The sequence below is a fragment of the Salvelinus namaycush genome, chromosome 29, assembly GCF_016432855.1.
Source record: "Salvelinus namaycush isolate Seneca chromosome 29, SaNama_1.0, whole genome shotgun sequence".
In the NCBI taxonomy this organism is placed as follows: domain Eukaryota; kingdom Metazoa; phylum Chordata; class Actinopteri; order Salmoniformes; family Salmonidae; genus Salvelinus; species Salvelinus namaycush.
This window is the reverse complement of record NC_052335.1, coordinates 6,548,729-6,563,459: the sequence shown is the minus strand read 5'-3', so window position 1 is coordinate 6,563,459 and position 14,731 is coordinate 6,548,729. Positions and strand designations below refer to the sequence as shown.

General features: G+C 45.0%; 1 protein-coding gene across 1 annotated transcript in view; it reads left to right on the top strand.

Annotated features, from left to right (window-relative positions):
• LOC120023938 (MAM domain-containing glycosylphosphatidylinositol anchor protein 2-like) overlaps positions 1-14,731 on the top strand; it is a 207,350-nt gene that overhangs the window by 87,866 nt on the left and 104,753 nt on the right. The gene's annotated exons all lie outside the window — the stretch shown is intronic.

The window sequence follows — 14,731 nt, the reverse complement described above, 5'->3', positions numbered from 1 at the left end:
GCTACTACCATTTGTGTTACTAACATAACATACATTCATTACATGCATCATGTCTCTGGGAGACTTTAAATAAGGATATTCTGGTGATTAGAATGGTGGCTTCATTACAAGAGAATAACCTGAAGATATACAACACATACCCAACACAGTGAGTTTGTGGAGGGTACCATCGATACAGTAGGAAAAGAAAAGGGCAGAAGTTTGTATTGGTAGTGGTTAGGGAAAGAATGGTAGGTGTTAAGGAGGAGGAGAGGGCTATGGGTTAACAAGGAGAAGTGATTACACTGGGTCGGGAGGGGGGTTGGGGGGTATCATGTGTAATTACCACTTAGAGGTCAATCAATGATCTCCCATCCTGCTGTGTTGTGCCACCTCCCATTACCCCATCGCTCATCTCCTTTGCTAATGGACGGAACCTGATCGATAACATGCCTCAGAAGAGAGGTGCTCCGATTGGGAATTTCCACTTGGAATTCCTCTGCCAAACAGGCATGCAGTTTCTCATCTAGACCGTTGTCGCTCCGAGATTGGAATTACCAAAGGGAGCCGGTTGTGTTCCTGAAGAAACATTCCGAGTTTGCTGGCCGCTGATTTGGTGTGTTTGAAAGGCGCCAGGGCATGGCAGCTTCCTGATAAGTGTGTGTGTGTGCGCGTGCGTGCTCGCGTTTGTGCGTGTGCGCTTGTGTGTGTGTGTGTCTGCCTGTGCATGCTTGCCTCTGTGTGTGTAGCTATGGCAAGCCTCCTCACTCTCTTTACTACACACACTCTGTGACAACACACCCTGCTGCCATTCACTGCAGCAACATGAAAGCCTGTTGTCGACCTTCGTGCATAATTACCCTAAAATAATCCTTTGATAATCCCCCGTGCTATAAAACAGTGGGATCAATCGTACTTGTCCAGTTTGTTTCCTCATTATCTTCTAAGTAGTGCAGCCTTTCCCTTTGGAGTGTGTCTGTCTCTGTCTCTGTCTCTGTCTCTGTCTCTGTCTCTGTCTCTGTCTCTGTGTCTGTGTCTGTGTCTGTGTCTGTGTCTGTGTGTGTGTGTGTGTGTGTGTGTGTGTGTGTGTGTGTGTGTGTGTGTGTGTGTGTGTGTGTGTGTGTGTGTGTGTGTGTGTGTGTGTGTGTGTGTGTCACACCCTGACCTTAGAGAGCCTTTTTATTTCTCTATTTGGTTAGGTCAGGGTGTGATTAGGGTGGGCATTCTAGGTTTTCTGTTTCTATGTTGGTGTGTTTGATTCCCAATCGGAGGCAGCTGTCTATCGTTGTCTCTGATTGGGAATCAGATAGAAGTTGTTAGTTTCCGTTTGGGTTTTGTGGGATCTTGTCTTTGTTTGTTGCATGTTTTGCACTACGAAGCTATACGTTCGTTGTATTGTTTATTGTTTTTGGTGGAACATTAATAAAGAAAATGTACGCCTACCACGCTGCACCTTGGTCCGGTCATTCTACCAGCGAGAGACGTAACAGTGTGTGTGTGTGTGTGTGTGTGTGTGTGTGTGTGTGTGTGTGTGTGTGTGTGTGTGTGTGTGTGTGTGTGTGTGTGTTTGCGCGTGCATGCGTGTTTGTGTGTGCCTGGCCGAGACTCACCGACGCAGAAACACACTCTTTAATGTGAACCATCACTGCTGCTGTTTGAGAGAAGAAGAGGTAATCATACCTCTCTTTATGATTATCATATAATATGAAAGGGCCTTTTGTGCTTGGTCTGTTTTTTACGGTGAAGGTTGTTTTAAGTTGCGGCGGTTTGAATACGATGAAAGAGTTGCGTGCAGACATAGTGATTCATGTACAGGTAGAAGAGAAAACGAACATACAATTCTACTGTGTGCTGCCTTCGTCATTGCCCTTCCGTAGCTTTCTTTGGGGACTACATTGAGATGTTCTGAAGTAGTATGATCACTGTGTCGAGAGAAATTGTTGTATCTCCTTGTTTTGTATCCTGGCTGTCGCTCTGTTGTTGTTAGCCAATGACGCAGCGGTTTATTAGCCTATTAGCCAATGGTGCGGCTGTGCACTGAGTGGTTAGTCTCGGTCCTGGCTGGCGGTCTGTTTGGGCTAACTAAGCCGTCTCTGATGTTCTCCAGAAGGGAGAGAGAGACTAGTGGTAATTACAGTCTCTTAATATAAGCATTTAGAGCAGATTACACTGCAGCTCTGCCAGGGCTACTGGCCATGGAAGTGTTATGAAAAAGATGGGGCCTCACGCTGTTGATGTATTTGGAAAGAGATGGGGCCTCACGCCCTAGAAGTGTTTGGATAGAGATGAAGTCTAAAGTATCTCAATCCTGAACACTGTGAAACTCTCTCACAGCCAAGTGCGGACCCAGGCCAGTCCAACTAAACTAGCACATCTTAGTCTGTCCCAGCTCCAGCCGTAGTCATGCTTAACCACCCCCTGCCATGCCCAGCCCAGCCCAGCCCAGCCTCCAGCCCACCCCAGCCTCTTCTACCCTACTGCAGTCGTAGTCCCCCAGCCCCAGCTAAGCCCAACACTCATTATCTACAACACAGACAGAGAATATTCCTACTCTACTGTACTTTTAACTACACTTTTATCCCCACAGCTTTCATTAGTCACCCCCACCCCACAAAATAGTGCTAATATTTACAATCATCGCACACTCATTAAGTATCCAAGTCTCTTTTTTTTCTTTTGGGCACCATGAGATTGCACAGTTAATGGTTTATTCATGTGCAGTATCCAAACGAGAGCCCAGATTTCCCCATCCAATACCAACAGAATTAAAAGACTGGCGAAAAGAAAAGAGGAAGAGAGGAACGGAGGAGGGCGCATTTTCATGCTATGGGATAAAATGCAATTAATCTTAAATTTAGTGTCCCCCTTTAAAGGCCTACTGCAGTCAAAATACAGATTTTCTTGTGTTTTGTATATATTTTCACACTATGAGATTGGAATAATACCGTGAAAATTGTTATGATAGTGCCCTTTTAGTGTAAGAGTAAAAAAACAACAAAAGTAAAAAGTAGCTCATTTAAAAAGTAAAAGTAGGCCTCCAGAGTGGCACAGCGATCTAATGCACTGCATCACATTGTTAGAGGCATCACTACAGACCCGGGTTCGATCCCAACCGGCAGTGATCGAGAGTCATAGGGCGGCGCACAATTGGCCGAGCGTCATCCGGGTTAGGGGAGGGTTTGGCCGGGGGGGACTTTACTTGGCTCATCGCGCTCTTGTGGCGGGCCGGGAGACTGCATGCTGACCTCGGTCGTCAGTTGAACGGTGTTTCCTCCGACACATTGGTGCAGCTGGCTTCCGGGATAAACGAGCGGGTATTAAGAAGCGCAGTTTGACAGGTCATGTTTCAGAGGACGCATGAAGTCTTTGCAGTGAAGAGCAGTCCAACACAGCTAAGAATACACTTACAAGCTGCAGAGGCAGGCAGTCCTGTGTTCAGTTTGATAGACAGCTTCTTTATGTATGGAAAGGAATGAAGCAGGTCCATCTTGTCTGACACACAGGCAAGGTACCCATCCAGCTCCCATGTACCTTGTGACCTTTTGGGCATCATTCACTGCTCTGTCTCGTGCTATGTCATTGTGTCAAGATGATGCTTCAGGTAGACCAAACCTGCATAGTGGCAATTACACAACCTGCAATTACACAACATCAGAAAAATGTCATATTTCTGCATATTCTCCTTCATGTGGCTACTTAGTTCATCATATCACTGACATTACAATAGCCCGAACAGAAACTTTCCATACGTGTTATTGTCAGATACTGAGGCTTGTAGTGAGTTTGTCAAATGTTCTCTGCTCTAAAAAGTTGTCTAGTATTGTGGTGAGTCCATGTCTAGCTGTACCTTTTGTGTAGACTCACACAATTATATGCAAGATTAATTAATTAATTAAAACCAGCCCATCAATTGTTCTCCCTCACGTCACAAACACACACAATAAAATTAGAATCATGTGTTGACCAAACAATACTTGTGAGAGACTCTGATGTTGAATGAATACATCAATCATGAACGTTAATGAATGATAGGCCTACTTAAACTCTCATTAATATGTCATGAACTGCTTCATAAAGGTGTTATGAATGCTTATGTAAAGGTTAAGCCCCAGGCCCCAGTTATAGTAGTTTTACCCAGCAAACATACATTTTATGTGATGTAATTTTGTGACATTTGGTTATTATATGCTTCCATACATCATCTGAGTGATCTAACTAAATATAGTTAGCTAAAAGAAGAATACAAATGGACCTATTCTGAGACTTACTGAGTCTGACTTTTAGGTGAACGTTATCCTAATTTAGACAAAGTACATAGCTAAAATTCCTAGCTAGGTCTCTCTAAAAATGTGATGACCAAGCAAGCTAACGTTAGCTAGCTATCTAGTTCACTTACTGATGTTAGCCTAGGTAATGTTGTAAGCTAGCCCAGATAATTTACATGGCTAGTTAGCTAGCCACCACCACACATAGTGACACTGACGTGCTAGCCACAATAACGGCTATTACAATTGGGTGGTCCTTAGTCATGTAGCTAGCTAGCTAGCTAGCTAACTTAGTTGCAAGTATAGCTACTTAGCCTGCTAGAATGCTAGACAACTAGGCTACAAGCTGCTAAAGCCATCCATAGCTAAATTGATGACCATTCATATCTAGTTAGCTATCTTACCGCTACATGTTTTGATTGGTCAGTGACTAAACAGCGATGATCAGTTTTTCTGGCCCCGGGGGGCAATCACCCGCAAACGATCAGTGCCATCACGATCTACTATTATGGATAGCCTATAAAATTGTACTGAATAACGAATGGTTTTAAAAAGGTAGTACAGTACTTCATTCAAAACATACTTAAGTAAAAGTGCTTTGCTAAGAAGCAATTTTGTAAAACTTTTTTACCATTTTAATTGATTACAATTGCAGTAAGGTACTTAAAGATGCATTCTGGAACTTTGTGTAATTTCAGCCAGTAGATTTGAAAGTGGTGTCCACGAGCCAAAAGTGGTCCCGTTTTTTGTGTACCACGTCATCAAATTGTGCAGTGCTAAAATTATTATTATATTAAAAACATTTAGCAATTTGTGTTATATGTTACCTTGACTAACCTGTACCCCTGCACATTGACTTGTTACCGGTACCCCCAGTATATAGCCTCGTTATTGTTATTTTATTGTGTTCTTTTTTTACTTTAGCAAATATAGTAAAAACTCTGCATTGTTGGTTAAGGGCTTGTAAGTAAGTATTTCACGGTAAGGTCTGTTGAATTCACGGGTAACTTGTTGTATTCGGCGCATGTCACAAATCCAAGTTGATGTTACAAATCCAATTCGTACTATATGTTACGAATTTCTTGTGCTTAAGATCCTGGAGTGCATCTTTAACTGTTTCCCAGAAATAATTTGATATTGAGATGAAAATGGCTGCATTGGACCTTGAATGAAGCTGTAGAGAGAGTGAGAGCGTTAGGGAGAGTGAGTGGGAGAGAGAGAGAGAGAGTGAGAGCGTTAGGGAGAGTGAGTGGGAGAGAGAGAGAGAGAGAGAGACAACGAGAAAGTGCGAGAGAGAGACACGTTTATTCTAAACACAGGGAGAGTAATCTTTGCATTAGACGGTTAAGGTGTATTTAGTAGAGGAGGAGACAGAGACACTCAGACTAACCTATGGTGGCGTCCTTGGCATGCCTTTCATAAAACCTGACTGTCCCTATTCCTCTCCTCCACTTTGACTCTGAAACAGATTCCTCATCAAAACTAGTATGTGCTGAACTTTATCAGTGGATTGCACAAGTTAAGTATTTTTGGAATAGTAGGAGAATAAGACACACCTGTTTTCAGTTAGCCCTATTCTTCTTCACTTTGTCTTTAAATCCCATTGAGCTCCTAATTAAAACCTGTGGTACATTGGTCATAAACAGAACATTGTAGCAGCATTACACCTGTGGTTGCACACACAAGAAATAGAAAACCTTGCCTGTTAGCGATGGGATACAAACATTTGTAATTCCACATCTTACTCCCAGTGGTCTCCAACCCAGTCCCAGAGAGCTACAAGCTCCACTGGTTTTCATCCTAGCTCCTTGCTCGGCCTGAGCCATGTAGTAATTGATTAACAAGTATGCTTTTGGGGATAGAAAATCACCTCCATCTCTCCCATGTTTAAGTAATGAATATGTTCCTGATAAGCAGTTTCTCAATCATCAGCCAGTTCCACACCTGGGATACCCAATAGCACATGGCGGCTCTCCAACCAAATTAATAACTGCACTTAATAAAAATTAATTAAGGGCTGATTCAAAATAGGCACCAAGCTGTATTAATAATAAACACTGGTGAGAGCCACTGGCCTTCCAGAAGCATGGTTCGACTTGGAGACAACCTCTAATTTGTTTTAATTAATTTGAGATATCTGAGTCGGGTAACATTACTCTATGTGACCCTCCTCTACTTAATTCAGCCCCAGTGCACTCACTTAAAGGGGAACTCCACCTGCTGATTTGGCCTTGTTTTTTGTCTTGCTGCTCAAGAAATGCTGGCGGCCATGACAGAAACCAAACATAAGTTGGTTTGATGTGGGTGTTTTCTTGGGTGTGTCCTTACCCCCATCAATCTGTCAGAACCTTGCCCCCAGCAGTCACAACAAACAAACCTCCTGCAGGTTGAGTTCAATAACTACAGGCAGGGCGAGGTGCCAGAGGAAGCTTTGAATAGGTCAGTAGCCTACAGAGTAATATGAGAAGAATGCAATTGCTGAATTATGTAGATATTCTAAACTAAGTGTTTTGATAACTTTCACATGTAGTAACAGGTTCATGTAGAATCAACAACCCTTTATGTAATACCATAGGAGCAGTATTCTGCTAATATAACATTTCATCTTTCATTGTTATTCCCAGTTGATATGGATACTGTGCCTATCAGCATTTTGTATGTTGGTAATGGGGCTACCTTGGCAAACATGTCAGAGTGATCATACCTTCCTGTGTGTTGTCCAGTATACAACAGAAGTTCCCTGGTCCTGGTGCAGAATACACAGGGTTTCTCCCTCCCCATATTGACTGATACCAGTCAATTCAATAACATCAAAGAAATACAATACAAGTAAAAGTTGTGTCTAGTAAAAATGTTATACTGAGTGCCAGGTCTCTCTCCATTCAGAGACATCAGTACCAAGCCCCTCTGTCAGTCTGGACTTCATCACATCATCTTGCAAGTCTCCATGTTCTGGCTCCATACATGTTTCTGTGAACACATACACACATAGTTATATTGCCAATGTCATTTAAGATAGGTCATATCTGACACACAAACAGGTACTATGTTGAAGTTTGAAGAGGTCAGACTAAACCTACCTAATTCTGTTATAATTCTGAGCAAGGCAAGAGGTGAGGCTTGAGGTGAGGTCTTTGCCAGAACCCCATTGATGATCATAGCAGTGTAGATCAGCTCCTGGCCCCTTATCAAAGTTACTGGTTACTGGTCACACAAACACACACATACACAGGGCACTGATTACATTATCAATGGTGGTTATGATTAGCCTGGTGGAACCTACATGATCGCTGCATTCATCTTTATATTTCACTTCAGATACCATAAAATGTGAATAGAATGGTGAACACAGAGATCAGTCTGGTTGCACCAGTGTAACGGCTGTCGTAGTCGTTCTCCTCCTCAGACGAGGAGGAGCATGGATCGGACCAAGATGCGGATTGGTAAGTATTCATTATTTAATGGAAAAACAACAAACACTACAAAATACAAAAACCAACAAACGTGACTAACCCGAAACAGTCCTGTGTGGCCCAAACACTGACACAGGAACAAACACCCACCAAACACACGTGAAACCCTGGTTGCCTTAGTATGATTCTCAATCAGGGACAACGATTGACAGCTGTCTCTGATTGAGAATCATTCCAGGCCGAACACAAAATCCCAACATAGAAAATCAAACCTAGACCAACCCACCCAACTCACGCCCTGACCAACTAAAACAAATACATGACAAAGGAAAACAGGTCAGGAACGTGACAGAACCCCCCCCTTAAGGTGCGAACTCCGGGCGCACCAGCACAAAGTCTAGGGGAGGGTCTGGGTGGGTGTCTGTCCACGGTGGCGGCTCTGGCGCTGGTCGTGGTCCCCACCCCACCATAGTCAACCCCCGCTTCCGTGGCCTCCTCCCAATATTCACCCTCCATGTCAATCCCACTATTCCAAAGGGCAGTAACAGACTGAGGGGTAGCACCTGACTGAGGGGTAGCACCTGACTGAGGGGTAGCACCTGACTGAGGGGTAGCACCTGACTGAGGGGTAGCACCTGACTGAGGGGTAGCTCCGGGCTGAGGGACGGCAGCTCCGGGCTGAGGGACGACAGCTCCGGGCTGAGGGACGGCAGCTCCGGACTGGCTGGCTCTGGCGGATCCTGGCTGGCTGGCTCTGGCGGATCCTGGCTGGCTGGCTCTGGCGGATCCTGGCTGGCTGGCTCTGGCGGATCCTGGCTGGCTGGCTCTGGCGGATCCTGGCTGGCTGGCTCTGGCGGATCCTGGCTGGACGGCTCTGGCTGGTCCTGGCTGGACGGCTCTGGCTGGTCCTGGCTGGACGGCTCTGGCTGGTCCTGGCTGGACGGCTCTGGCTGGTCCTGGCTGGACGGCTCTGGCTGGTCCTGGCTGGACGGCTCTGGCTGGTCCTGGCTGGACGGCTCTGGCAGGTCCTGGCTGGACGGCTCTGGCAGGTCCTGGCTGGACGGCTCTGGCTGGTCCTGGCTGGACGGCTCTGGCTGGTCCTGGCTGGCTGACGGCTCGGGACAAACGGGCAGCTCTGACAGCCCGGGACAGACGGGCAGTTCTGAACAGACGGGCAGCTCTGACGGCTCGGGACAGACGGGCAGCGCTGGGAAGGCAGACAGTTCAGACCACGCTGGGCAGGCAGAGAGTTCAGGCAGCGCTGAGCAGGCAAGCAGCGCAGGCGGCGTTGGGCAGACGGCCGACTCTGACCTGCTGAGGCGCACAGTAGGCCTGGTGCGTGGTGCCGGAACTGGAGGCACTGGGCTGGAGACACGCACCACAGGGAGAGTGCGTGGAGGAGGAACAGGGCTCTGGAAACGCACTGGAAGCCTGGTGCGTGGTGTTGGCACTGATGGTACTGGGCTGGGGTGGGAAGGTGGCGCCGGATATACCGGACCGTGAAGGAGGACACGCGCTCTTGAGCACCGAGCCTCCCCAACCCTACCAGGTTGAATGGTCCCCGTAGCCCTGCCAGTGCGGCGAGGTGGAATAGCCCGCACTGGGCTATGCAGGCGAACCGGGGACACCACCTGTAAGGCTGGTGCCATGTACGCCGGCCCGAGGAGACGTACTGGAGGCCAGATATGTTGGGCCGGCTTCATGGCACCCGGCTCGATGCCAAACCTAGCCCTCCCAGTGCGGCAAGGTGGAATAGCCCGCACTGGGCTAAGCACGCGTACTGGGGACACCGTGCGCTCCACCGCATAACACGGTGTCTGACCAGTACGACGCCCTCTCACTCCACGGTAAGCCCAGGGAGTTGGCTCGGGTATCCAACCCGGCTTCGCCACACTCCCCTTTAGCCCCCCCCCCAAGAAATTTTTGGGTGAGCCTCTCGGGCTTCCAGCCGCTCTGCCTTGCTTTCGCCTCATAAAACCTCCTCTCCGCTTTCGCTGCCTCCAGCTCCGCTTTGGGGCGGCGACACTCCTCTGGCTCTGCCCAGGGTCCTTTCCCGTCTAGGATTTCCTTCCAAGTCCATTCCTCTTCTCCCCATTGCTGTTGTTCTTGCCTTCCTTCTCCACTCCGCTTGGTCCTGTTTTGGTGGGTGTTTCTGTAACGGCTGTCGTAGTCGTTCTCCTCCTCAGACGAGGAGGAGCATGGATCGGACCAAGATGCGGATTGGTAAGTATTCATTATTTAATGGAAAAACAACAAACACTACAAAATACAAAAACCAACAAACGTGACTAACCCGAAACAGTCCTGTGTGGCCCAAACACTGACACAGGAACAAACACCCACAAAACACAAGTGAAACCCTGGTTGCCTTAGTATGATTCTCAATCAGGGACAACGATTGACAGCTGTCTCTGATTGAGAATCATACCAGGCCGAACACAAAATCCCAACATAGAAAATCAAACCTAGACCAACCCACCCAACTCACGCCCTGACCAACTAAAACAAATACATGACAAAGGAAAACAGGTCAGGAACGTGACAACCAGGTTATATTACGCCCCGGAAATGATTCAGTATGCATCTAAAAAGTGGAAATTAGGAAATGTCAGTTTACATATAAATTGTGTTTCACAATTGGGTTATCAAATGTATTAAAGTAAGGAAGTGGGTTACCTTCTCAATTGGTACAAATTATGAGCCTGTGAAAGCTGCCGCTGACAGGTGAAGGTTGCTGGCCGGATACTTGCCAACATGCTCCATGTTCCATTTATAGGAATGTTCACAGTGAGGGTATGTCTGCATGATGCTGATGAGAGCCACTTTGCTGGTCAACTTTATGCTGCATGTTCAGCTGCAACCTGGACATCTCTCGAACAACTACAGCAGGTAATCTTATGATGTAGTTTTGACTGGGAGGGACTGTGACAGGGTGATATAATACACAGCCAAGTGGTCAATGGCATTTTGTTTCATAGGAGTCCAGGGAGACTGGCAACAACGGAGGAGGTGTCACAAGGGTACTTGTGTCGCATGACACATTTTTACTCAGAGGTCTTGCCTGACAAGCTGTGAAAATAGCAAGTGAACAGTGCATGAAATTATTTTGGGATGTCGCTAAACCATTGCAATCACATTGCTGGACATGTTTGATACCCACCTTTGCTCCTTCTGGTAGGTCACGGTATCCGTTAATGACCAGGGGATCAGTCTGGCACCCAACTGTGCACTTTGTCTAACAGAAAAACATGACCAACGATTGCCATCATCCCTTAATTATAAACATGGCTCAATAAATCATTTGGAAGCTGATTCTAGCTCGTTTGGAAGCTAATTCTATGCTTTACAGATGTAGACTGACTGGCCACAGATTGGATTCGATTCAGGCCGGTGAAACCGTTACACTATGCAACAAACTGTGCCGTGTTTCGCTATGGCCCTGGGTTGGCTTGAGTTTGGGGCTGCTAGTTAGTACACTGTTATAGTCAGGCGTGAGTTAGCTATTACCACCATAGCTGCATCCAATATTTATTTGTGCCCTAGACATGGTTTTCACCTCGGCGGCTCGTGACTGTTTTGTCTAATTACTCTAACTTAGAGTGGCATGGAAATATGATGACATTGCTAAAATAGGCAAACAGTCCCATGTAAACTCAGTTGGTAGAGTATGGCACTGGCAACGCCAGTGTTGTGGGTTTGATTCCCACGGGGGGAACCAGTATAAAAGTATATGCACTCACTTCTGTAAGTCGCTCTGAATAAGAGCGTCTGCTAAAATGTAAATAATTCATAGGAAACAACTTTGCCATATAATGAGTAGAGAGATGTCAATGTTGCCATTACTGTTACTAGCAAAGTTTGTCAAAAATAACCAGCAATCCTAATGTTAGCCAGATAAAATACGGTGGTCCCCTCAATCTTAGTTAGCTTGCTAAAGTTATACCACAGATAGAACAATGAGGCAGATATTTCACTGGATGTGTAAATGTGAAGCATCCAGTTGGTGTTTCCACTCACTACCAAATATGGTGATGAGAGGAATCCCAGTGGAAGAAGATGGAGCAATATGGATTTTGGCCGACATTCTGCATATTTTCTCATTGATGAAGCATTTGATCTCCGTACAGTTTTCTGTTTCCAAAACTAGACTCTTTTAACAAACAGAGTGGACTGCGTTTTAGACTTTACACTTTACACAAAGTTTCAAAATAATGCACTGTTTAGAAGTAGTGCAAGGGCGAATTGAGTTGTTGCACACGTTCCCTAACGTAAATATGCTAATAAATGCTAGAACGCGCCAATAGGATCTCACTAGCTCGTTATTGGCTCTGCCCACCTCATTGCTTTTTCTGCCCAATATGATTAATTTGTTCCCATTGGAAATGACAGGCTCTGGTCTATCTTGGGTTAGTTTAAAAACATTTTTGGTTATACTGCATCTAAAGTCAACCTGGTGTCTTCACAAACATGATAAAAGGATTTCCTACTAATTATTAACCTCCTTTTCAAAAGTTACTGTGTTTCTAAGCCAAATCCGAGTTGTATTGAGGTAGGCTAACGTTAGCCAGCTAGTAGCTAGATGGTAGCTAGCTATCTAACATCAGCTATGTTAGCGATGATAGTGATAAAGATTATCAAAATACACATAACCAGATACATAACCAACAGTCTGTGGTCTAGCTACCCGGTATACTCACCACCACTGGGGACCAACGAACTACAACCACCTATTCCTGCTTGATGGGGTCCTTCAGCATGGCATGCAAACCATAGTTGTTGGCTGAGCATCCTGCTGGATGCATGCGTTTTATGTCAATTCGTAAAGGAATTTTCAGTTTAAAAGGTCTCTGATCCTTTGAACAAGTTGGTTGGGGGGGCGATGAATCAACGGAGCCCCATTCAATGAAGGGAAGCGAACTGGGCGGAAGGGCGATTTGCACGTTGAGCTTGGCAAAAGGGGACATGATTTGTTGACATCCAAACACAACCTTAATTTACTCGTTGTAACGCACTTAGGTTCCAAACTCCATTTTAGACGGGACTGACATCATGACCAGAATTATCCTATTTACACTTTTAGTCAATTTTGACACTAGAATAAATGTTTGACTCATCGACGCCACATCGTCCTTAGTTCAACCGTCCATCCCTCTCTCGTCAGGACTAACAGGAAGTGAGAGGTTCTGATCATCCCAGTGACCATGTTATCTGGTGACTGTAGTGAACTGTCATGGCTGCCACTGCAGACGTTGCTGATGTGATGTGAACTGTTTGTTGATCTGCTCTAGGCCTTCAGTCCGGCTCACTGAGCCTGATAAAGGAATCCTGGATGGCATATTCACGTTGACTCATGATACCTTCAGTTACCTGTTCAGGGCCAGTCCTGGCCATTCTGCCGCCCTAGGGGAGACAAAGAATTGCCACCCCTACAAGAATATTCCTAGTAACCAAATGTCGTTGAAAAGACTTCTAAAATATGTATTTTTCCAGACGTTGAAATTAGGTTCAATTTAGGTTCTGAATGAAAGGTGTAAAGATGTATTTCCAGACATGGAAATCAGATTCACTTTCAGTTCTGAATGAAAGTTGAAAGTAGGTATTTTCCCGAACGTTGAAAATGTGTATTTTCCGTGTATTGAAAATACACATTTTCTGGATGTTGAAATCAGCCTCATTTTCGGTTCTGAATGAAAGCTGAAAATATGTAATTTATAGTAGTCTATATTTGGGCCAAATCAAGGCTGGTCCAACCGAACATAGACGTATATGTCTGGTTCAGATTTGGTCCGGAGTGGACCAATTATTTTCTCAATGGACGTGGAAATCATGCCGGTCCAGACTGCACCAAAAAAATATGTCCAAAAGGTATCAGCTTCAGTCAGTGCTTACTCAGGTACAGCCTACAGCAGGGAAACTCCAGTCCTCAGGCCGGAGTGGTGTCACACTTATTCCCCATCCCTAGTCAACACAGCTGATGAAACGAATTGCATTCTAAACTGAAGATCATGATTAGTTGATTATTGGTGTCAGATGTATTGGGGAAAAAAGTGTGACACCAATCAGGCCCCAGAGGACTGGAGATCCCTGGCCTACTACAGTGTCGTCTGAAATGACATTTTAGGAATGCCCATCTATGTGGTAGGTGTTGGTCTGTGCTTACTGGGTGTAGCCTACCATGTCGGCCTGCAAAATAATTTTATGAATGCCCATCCATGTGGTAGGCCCACCTTTTGTAAAACAGGCATTGCATTGTCTTTTTTAGCCCTGGTTCCGGATTAAATTAGGCTTTTTGAGCTCTGAATATCAGCCACTCAGAAGGAGTTATCCTGAGCCTATTTGCAATGTGTTTACACAGCGGGAAATGCAGAAGTATTTTTTTCCCCGCTATGATCAGCTCATAAAACATTTTAAGGATACAAACTTGAAACCACAGATTATGACAATTTAGCCCACGGGATAAAACTCCTGGTCACTAGTTGTGAGTAGCCTGATTGTCCATACCATGTTGTTCATTTTACTTTGACCTGTCCTGTTTTTAGGATATGTTGTTTGTTAACATGTCAGCATATTTTTATTTGATTGGAAGCCATTTACGTCAGGCTATTTGATTGGAGAAACCTGCTTGATGTCTCCAGGCTACAGAAAAGGCCACATACTCTTTCTATAATATCCTATCAGTGCATTTAGAAAGTATTCAGACCCCTTCACTTTTTCCACATTTTGTTACATTACAGCCTTATTCTAAAATGTAGAAATGTTTGTATTGTTTATTCACCAATCTACACATAATAACCCATAATGACATAAAACTGTTTTTTTTTTTAAATGAAGGAAATATCACATTTATATAAGTATTCAGGTTTTTGTCTTTGGGGGTATTGTGTGTAGATTGATGATAATTTGTATTTATTTAATCAATTTTAGAATACGGTTGTAACGTAACAACATGTGGAAAACGTTAAGGGGTCTGAATACTTTCCAAATATCTGCTACTATACATGATTTATGTTAGATTTTTTTAAATAATAGTGAATGTTGGTGGAGTGCCGCAGCGAGGCGTCTCTCCAACAGCCT